The 9,431-nt window shown below is 39.7% G+C and overlaps 1 long non-coding RNA gene across 1 annotated transcript; it reads left to right on the top strand.

Moving 5' to 3' along the window:
- The first annotated feature begins 7,926 nt into the window (after positions 1-7,926).
- LOC135472871 (uncharacterized) lies at positions 7,927-8,646 on the top strand. The gene is made up of 3 exons (XR_010444561.1): positions 7,927-7,943; positions 8,183-8,246; positions 8,578-8,646. It is a non-coding gene; the product is annotated as an uncharacterized LOC135472871 (long non-coding RNA).
- The last annotated feature ends 785 nt before the right edge of the window (positions 8,647-9,431 follow it).

Below are 9,431 nucleotides of genomic sequence, written 5' to 3'. Positions count from 1 at the left end.
CCACTATTTGTTCTCTTTCAAAAGACGTGCAAATACTGGACGACGACTGTTTCCTTCTTTCTGTGCGTCCAGAATAAACCAATATTATTCTTCTTTAATAAGAGCAATTGAAACTAGGTGATACCCAAGAGCACAATTCCGGTTTAACAGTAAGAAGGTTATTGCCTTCGCTTAGTGCTGTCCTTAGTTACAAGCACACCACGGCTTGATGGTCTTGGACTGATGACCTCCGTGTTTATCTGTCCATGCCGGTTCTAGCTACCCGCACACCGCGTCTTAATGGTGTCGGTGTTTATCTGTCCATGCCGGTTAGACCTACTAGCACACCGCGGCTTGATGATCTCGGACTTAAAGCCTCGGTGTTATCTGTCCATGCCGGTTATAGCTACTAGCACACCGCGGCTTGATTGTCTCGGTGTTTATCTGTCCATGCCGGTTATGGCTACTAGCACAACGCGGCTTGGTGGTCTCGGACTTAGGGATATGCACGTACCATTACTTGTTGGTAAAATTTTACTTGCTCATTTCATTAACCTTAAAGGGGTATACACACGTCTGGAGTCCTTAAGCATTTTGCCAGTCTTTTAAACTGATTGCCACCTGGATCTTGCTTTTCTTGGATACCCATTAAATAAATAAATAAATAAATAAATAAATAAATAAATAAATAAATAAATAAATAAATAAATAAATAAATAAATAAATAAATAAATAAATAAATAATTCTTGTTACCTGAACATATTTTACATAGGTAACTTACAACATAAACCGATAAACAGCTGTAGCTTAAAACTAATTTCACTTTCCTGCTATATATTTTCAGTCATAAAGATTCTGGCTCTGTTGACCTTGTCCTATATCGTGGATGACAGCGAGAACCACCTTCTTCTGGCTGACGATTCCAGCTTTGACTTCATAATGGGACTGCTCAATGAAGCTATTGGCAAGAATGGGGACATAGCACAGGGATTCTCAGTGTCCGAAATCCTTAACGGTCTGCTGGGTCTCTCCAGAGCGGACGAAAACAAGGCTTTGATGGCGAAAAAGGGCGTGCTGAGCTTACTGGAAAATATAATAGAATCTGGTCCGCTAGAGGAACAAAAACCGGCGATCAAGTTGGTCTGGCAGCTAGCTTTCCTTGGGGACAACCGAGAAATGTTGAGGGTGAGAAAATCATGGGCTGGTTATCGCTCGGTATTTATGATAACTAAAATACATTCACAGTAACCCGATTCTATGTGTAGATAGATATGGTGTAAGCCATGCAACCAGAGGTGAGATTAAGGCGTAACAATCCTTCGACATTTCACCGGAGAAAAACCGAAGGTATTACTCTTATACATGTATGTCAGCAATCAGAATAACGCGTGCATGACACTGGGTTGAGGGAACGGAGGCTAATTTCTCTACGTCAAGTATCTACCGCGTGCAGCGATTCAGGTCAACAGATTACTTATGAATCAGGATGCCACTCCACCTATTCCACCATGAGTTTTTGGTCGTAGTTTGTAAGTAACAATGTGTACAGGTTGATGTTTATAGGTTATGCCTTCATACACACAACCTCATAAGTCAAAGGATAAATAGCGGAAAGAGTTAGAGAAATTCTCCCAGTGCCATTATGTACAAAGTGACAATACTGGACACTGTGGTCATATCACCAAAATTTAATGGAATAGCCCTCAACCAAAAGCCAACCTGTGCACATAACTGACTTTTACCTTTGCACAAAATTGCTGACAGGAATAGGCCTACAGACAAATTATAACACCCGCTGAAACATAACCTCTCTGACGGAGGTTAAAGTATAGTACGTGTGCTTAACGTGTGTACATTAATTTATCCTAAAATGATTATTTGTTTTAATATTCGAATTTATTCTTAAATTACAGAGTGATCACCGGCTAATTGACAATTTAAAGCATATTCGTGATGAACACGAGGATGATGAAATGCGCCACCTAGCGACCGGAACACTTTGGGTACTTGAAAAGGGAGGTAATTGGCACTATTAACAAATCTTTACTCCCTGCTTCGTTCAAACACCCACTATTGAGTTTTATTAAAAACATTCAACTGGGAAGCGGCTGACGGTAAGTTTCTATTGATGTATTCTTGAGAAACATTCCTTTGATGCAGAATAACATTTTGTGTTGAAAAAATTATACTGTTACATAAATAAATAAGACCGGTGTCACTTCTAGAGTCATAGATTGTCTAAGTTTATTCTGTGTCTGTAGAGACAACTCCCCCTGCCCCGTTCATTGGCCCACGACTGGAACAGGAGACAGACACAGAGTCTGAGTACGTTATGATGAGCTACAGCTGGGATAATCAGAAGATAGCACTGAAGGTAAATACAATTACACCGCAGCAGGTGCTAAGCAAGTACAGAGACACTAGTATAATTGCGAGAACTAGAGTTGTTCAGTCGTTAACACATACGAAGAGTAGCGTGATTAACAAATGGTGGGCCCATGCACGAGTACATTACCTCAGTGTTAAAGCTGTGTAGAGACTTGGGGGTTCTGTCGTTCGATACCCATTGTTTGTTTACATAAAACAGTTCAGGAATAATACCATCATAAAGACACCAAATCAATGCGATTTTTAAGTTTTGTCATCACATTCAAAACGTCTCTTCATCAACCAAAGTGCAATTGACTTTGGCATAATCATCGTTGCAAAATCAATGAATCAAATGAAGAGAAAATTTGATTTTAGACATCATTATTTATCAGGGTGAACTGACGACACAGCTCACAATCCCTTGATTTTTCTAGTAGAATGTTGTTCTTTGTAAAAACTGCGAGCAGAGTAGTGTTAATAATGACACATGTATGTTTTGCTGTTTGTATGCTTTATCGTGTACTGACAAGGGGGCATTTGGATAATTACTTTATTGCATGAGCGAACATGACATGGTACCGTGCGATTAAACTCAACTGATATAAACATGTCAGGATACAGTGATGTTTAGCGAGCTGATGGTGTCGATATTGCAGATCACGGATCACTTGCGTTCAGCTGGTTACAATGTGTGGATGGATGTGGACAACCTGACAGGCTCTGCTCTGGGGGCTATGGCCGAGGCAGTTGAAAATGCTACTGTTGTTCTTATCTGTATATCAGAAAGTTACAAGGAGAGTTTGGCGTGCAGGACAGGTAATCGTCTTGGCAAGAATTTGATTCGAAATGGAGAAAGTAATTACATCTAGCAAAAAAGGCTCTTTCAGTTTTTCGAAAGAAATTAAATATATAACACTTGAGATTTAAACCCATTATCCAGTCAGATTTTTACATGGCTGTAGAGGAAATAGTTTTTCTTCACCTCCAATCTAATCTCTTTGGTATTTTTTCTTTACATGACAGATTGTGCTTTTCCCAGTGCAATTGTCTTCCACTGGATTGTTTCTTACAGCACGATGGACACTTTATAATTAGTTTTCTGTTGACAGAGGCTGAGTATGCGTTCAAGCTGGGTAAGGATGTCGTTCCCCTGCAGCTGCAGGCAGGATACAGGCCGGATGGCTGGCTGGGCATATTGGCAGGGACAAAGCATTACTTTGAATTCATTCCGGATAACTCCTTCGAGGACAAAATGAAAGAATTGATCCGGGAACTCGGTGAGAGGGGGAAAGCGGTAAGTTGACTCGGATTGATAAGCCACATTAATGGTAATCTATGTTTACGTCTACTTTTTTAAATTGCAACAAGAGTAAAAGGATCTATAACCCACGTGGTACGCAGAAGTGTGAGATCTATCCGCTGAAATGGACTGCAACCTCCATTCCCAAATAATAGGCTGACATTTAGTAGATTCGTGCTGTCAGATTAGATGTACCAGGTCTACTTACTCTATTGGACTAACAGCATTTGTTGTAATTTTGTAGCCGGGCTATTTTCGTGGCCTGGTTATTTTCGTAAACTGGCAACGTCGCCTTGTCCCCAGTACGATGCAGCTCCTAGATTTACTGATTTCTCTTTACATTACTGTACCAGACCACAACCTATCTAATGACAGGAAAATCGTGTATTAAGCAGAGCAAACTACAGAAGACTGATCGAATTCACGAAACTGGACTCCAATGGTCATAGGAGAGAACTGGTCCAGGTTGAGCGTTCATTTTACACGACAGTTCACGTGATTTTGAATGAACACCACCAGCGCACTTCACAAACCCATGAAAGCCATTACAGACAAAGAAAACACTAAAGTGAGGTACATATATCAGATAAAAACACTGTCCAAGAGAACATCGATTTTTTTAGATAGAATTTTCCCAACGAACTGAAATGCTTTAAAAACACATCAGATTCTACTTTAATCTGAGACCCAGTGTTCATCAATAACGTCACACCCGACTGCTTTGCTTTCGCTTCAACACCCACTGGAGGAATGTATTCAGAAATACAGAAGTCTAGCATTTTGTGTGTTAGGCGGTGTATGAGAAAGGGATGACCAGAGGAGGGGGAAATGTTAGTTGGAGTGAGAAACCAGGCTAAAACCTGATGGGACGTTATGGCCACAAAATGGCAAGGAAAAGCAGCAGAGGAATCCAAGGTTTTAATCTAAAAAAAAAGAACTCTTTATGGGTAGAACGCCCCTCCCCCCCCAAAAAAAAACAGAAAAGAAAACAACAAAAAACAACAACACCTGAATTTACTATACAGTGTTTAACTGTCTTTCATCTGATTATGTTTCATATTAGTGATTGCCCAAACATGACGCTGAAACGGGTGATCAAAGCAAAAGTACACAACAGAACCAATCATCGTTAGTGACTAATATGCCCTTTCAAAGCACAAAATTGCCTTTGACACCACAATCTGCTTGTAATTTGATTAACGTTAACAATTTGATTATATAGCATCTCATGTTATAACATAACATGGCAATATATAACAAGATACTTCTGCCCGAAGCACCATGTATATGTGCTCTGCCTGAATTAGTTTCTATTCACGTGTAAGCTTGAGGTGACTAAACGAACGCGAGGTAACATCACAGCAGAGAAAGTTGTTCTGCTGCGAAGGCACAGGCGGGGTATGGCAGAGGGGTTACAGAGAAAGGGACACTATTCGCTCTATCTTAACGGCAGAGAAGGTTGTTCCGCTGCTAATGGACAGGCGGTGTGAGAGAATGGTGCTTAGAGCTGAGAGATGGGTGACCAGAAGAGCGGTAATGTTAGCTGACACGAGATATCATAACAGCAGAGAGTTATTCTCCTGTTAATATGCAGGTGGTTTGTGAGAGAGGGGTGACCAGAAGAACGGTAATGTCAGCTGACATGAGATATCATAACAGCAGAGAGTTATTTTCCTGCTAAATATGCACGTGGTTTGTGAGAGATGGGCTGACATGAGATATCATAACAGCAGAGATAGTTATTCTCCTGTTAATATGCAGGCGGTGTGTGAGAGATGGGTGACCAGAAGAGCGGTAATGTTAGCTGACACGAGATATCATAACAGCAGAGAGTTATTCTCCTGTTAATATGCAGGTGGTTTGTGAGAGAGGGGTGACCAGAAGAACGGTAATGTCAGCTGACATGAGATATCATAACAGCAGAGAGTTATTTTCCTGCTAATATGCACGTGGTTTGTGAGAGATGGGCTGACATGAGATATCATAACAGCAGAGATAGTTATTCTCCTGTTAATATGCAGGCGGTGTGTGAGAGATGGGTGACCAGAAGAGCGGTAATATTAGCTGACATGAGATATCATAACAGCAGAGAGTTATTCTCCTGTTAATATGCACGTGGTTTGTGAGAGAGGGGTGACCAGAAGAACGGTAATGTCAGCTGACATGAGATATCATAACAGCAGAGAGTTATTCTCCTGCTAATATGCAGGTGGTTTGCGGAAGATGGGCTGACATAAGATATCATAACAGCAGAGAGTTATTCTCCTGTTAATATGAAGGTGGTTTGTGAAAGATGGGCTGACATGAGATATCATAACAGCAGAGAGAGTTATTCTCCTGTTAATATGCAGGTGGTTTGTGAGAGATGGGCTGACATGAGATATCATAACAGCAGAGATAGTTATTCTCCTGTTAATATGCAGGTGGTTTGTGAGAGAGGGGTGACCAGAAGAACGGTAATGTCAGCTGACATGAGATATCATAACAGCAGAGATAGTTATTCTCCTGTTAATATGCAGGTGGTTTGTGAGAGAGGGGTGACCAGAAGAGCGGTAATGTTAGCTGGCATGAGATATCATAACAGCTGAGAAAGTTGCTCTGCTGTTAACGAGCAGGCGGTGTGAGAGCGAGGGGGTGATAAGAGTAGGGGTAATGTTAGCTGACATGAGATATCATCGCAACAAAGAAATTTGTTCTGGTGTTAACGAGCAGGCGGTGTGAGAGAGATGGGTGATAAGAGTAGGGGGTAATGTTAGCCGGCGTGAGATGTCGCCAGAGCAGAGAAACTTGTTATGCTATATAAGCTGTACTCTGTTTCTATTAGCCAGTTGCCTGTATTCAGTTTTATGTATAACCAGCCATACTGGCTACCAAAATTGCCTTCCTTTAGAGATACGTAACATCATAAGCTCTACATATCGATATGTTTTACATCTATATTACTGCAAGGAAAATGCAGTTAGACTACTTTTATAATTCATAATGTTAAACTTAATAAGCCTGGTTTCAACACCAAGAACTCATTGTTATTCAGAAATAAGTGGCATGCTGGGCAATAGGCATGGAGTGTAATTTGTTTTGGAATAGCTGCATGTACATGCTGTTGAAACCAATTCCACGCAGTAACGCAGCTACATTACTGTCCCAGCGAATAGACTACATTTTTTGTCGCAACAGAATTTCCTAACATGCAACTCTAAAACCATACTGCCATAGAGATCATGTACAACGAGAGATAAAACTAATTTATGAAGGTTAAATTATACTAAAATGTGCGAACAATGTCAGATATGACAGAGTGAGAAACAGGGTTTAAATTTAAGTGAACAGTAGTTTAGGTAATGGGTGGGGCACTTTGTCAAAGCATATTGAACCCCGCCCAATATCTAGCATGTCACTGGTTTCTGAATAGTTGTGACTTCGCTGGAGGCAATGAATTCTTGGTGTCGAAACAAGGCTTCTAGAGTTTAACATTATACAAACAGAGCAGGCTGTGAGGCGGGACAATTGTCAGCTTGATAGAAGTGATATTCAACGAGGGCGAAGCCCTCGTGTTTTGCCGAATATCATGTGACCCTCTTTCGACAAATGGAAACGGAGAATAACTCTATGAGGTATAATAATATAAATTAGAGGAAAGTGTTCTAACTTCATTTTCTTTGCAAGAACATGGACTTTCAACTTATTGATGTGTAGAGCTTGTGTTGTTACTTGTCAATGACTAAAGGAAATTTTTGTAGCGAGTATGACTGATGGATAGACAGCTGGATATAGGCGACCGGCTAAAAGAAAGAAAGCCATGTGTGAGAGAGAGATGAACAGGAATGCATAGGAATACATAGTTATTTCTGGACAGAAAGAACGGGAAAATGGATATAGACTGGACATATGTAAGCATCTGAAATATTATTGTTGGGCGTAAAATCGAGATTTTCGTTGCCAAGGTTACAGATTTATTCTTCGATGTATTACAGTTTTGCTTTCAATTTGTAGAAATCGGGCGTTGCTGACGAAAATAGGCTAACCAATCTGACTGAGCTAATTTAAGTGTTAAAATTCATTTTTACATTAGGACGAAGAGGTACATCTGGGTCAAAATAAAAAAGTACTTTGAAAACAATTTCCAATGTTTATTTTTTTCGATGTGGTTTTCTATTCAGCTCTTTATACAGCAAATGTTAACTTGTCGTTTAAGGTAAAGGATACGGATTCCCTTGATCGAGCTGGTGTAGACATCCGGGAATGGACGAAGAAAGAGATAACGATTTGGTTGACTGAACATGAGCTGTACGCGTGAGTGCCAACCATTAAAATGTATATGGATATTACAAAACATACCTCATATTCTCTGTGACTACAACTTATATTTATTTACTTATTTATTTGATTTTTTTGGGTGTTTTCCGTCTCATTCAAGAATATTTCACTTATACGACTGCGGTCAGCATTAGATAAATCAATTTTATAACTTTTGTATAAACATTGCATTGGAAGAGGACATTTTCAATGCATTTGTTTCTTCTCTGTTGTAGGAACAAATCACTAAAACGATTGGCTGCTGTGGATCTACACTTTTTATTTTTTCTCTATAACAAGGTCAGTTTTACTAACTCAGTAGCTTAAATGTTTGAATTATTTATGTGTTATCAGGCTGTGGAAATTTGCTTTGGCATGTTAGTATGTTTGGAGGATAAAATTGGGTTTTTTTAAATTAAGCAGGGGAAGTTTTTTAGTTTGAATTCTTTGGCTTCACTCGTATATCCAATGAAGTTTGAATATTCCAACACTCAGCGCCATCATGCAAACTCATGAACTGACAATTAATGCAAAGCGAAGAATTGACTGCAAAAATTGTTTTTACGTATACGCTTGAGAGTTCACCACCTCCAGAGTAAAGCCAACACAGTTTTATTTTTTTATCTTTCAGTGTCCAGATTTCTTCTTCAACTATTGCAAGAAAGAACTTTCCGTAAGCAGATTATCGGACATGCGAAAACTGAATGACGCGATGCTGTCACTTGGCTAAGTAAACAGAAACCGTCTTGATGTGCACACAGAGAAAAAGAGTGTCATTATCTAATTTTAAATTTATACATGTTCACACGTACTGTTTTACAGCATTTCAAATAAATAAAAAATCAGTCTACAAAACGAGATTTATTTCTACTTGGCACATATACGTGTGCCCGCGTTTGTGCGTGTGCGTGTACAGCAAGACATCGGGAAAAGTATGTCACGCTCTCATCTTACGATTCCCAACTTACGTTCTCTAATGCGCACTGAATGTTGCATTCAATTACTGAAGCAGTCCCACTTCTCATTTCCAGGATATCTCTTTTTATAGGCAAGCCCACTGCGATGCACTGTGATAAAATATTTAATAAGTTGACAGGGATAGGACGTGTCACGATAAAACCCAAACATTCTATACATATTCACTCGTCCGAAGTTGCTAGGCATAGATACCAAAGTCTTTATGGTCAGTTGGGGCCAGATGTAAAATACCAGTTGTATCAATAACGATCGTCATGCTGATCGTGACTTCCGGACGAATAATTATTTCCCATAATTTCTCAGTACCGCGCTGCCTGTTTATAGTAACATGGCTCCACTCCCCACTCAGGTTGTATTATATGCTGCATGATCAAGATGCTGTTATGGGAATTATTTACTGCGGTCAGTCAATTAGGGTCATTTTCCTTTTCTTTATAAACTTTGATTAGTATTTATGGATTACTCATTAATATTGGGAAATGTATTCATATTTATGAAGACTTTGTA

The sequence above is a fragment of the Liolophura sinensis genome, chromosome 8, assembly GCF_032854445.1.
Source record: "Liolophura sinensis isolate JHLJ2023 chromosome 8, CUHK_Ljap_v2, whole genome shotgun sequence".
NCBI classification, from domain to species: Eukaryota; Metazoa; Mollusca; class Polyplacophora; order Chitonida; family Chitonidae; genus Liolophura; species Liolophura sinensis.
Note: the sequence above shows the minus strand (reverse complement) of the source record. Positions and strands in the feature narration are given on the sequence as shown.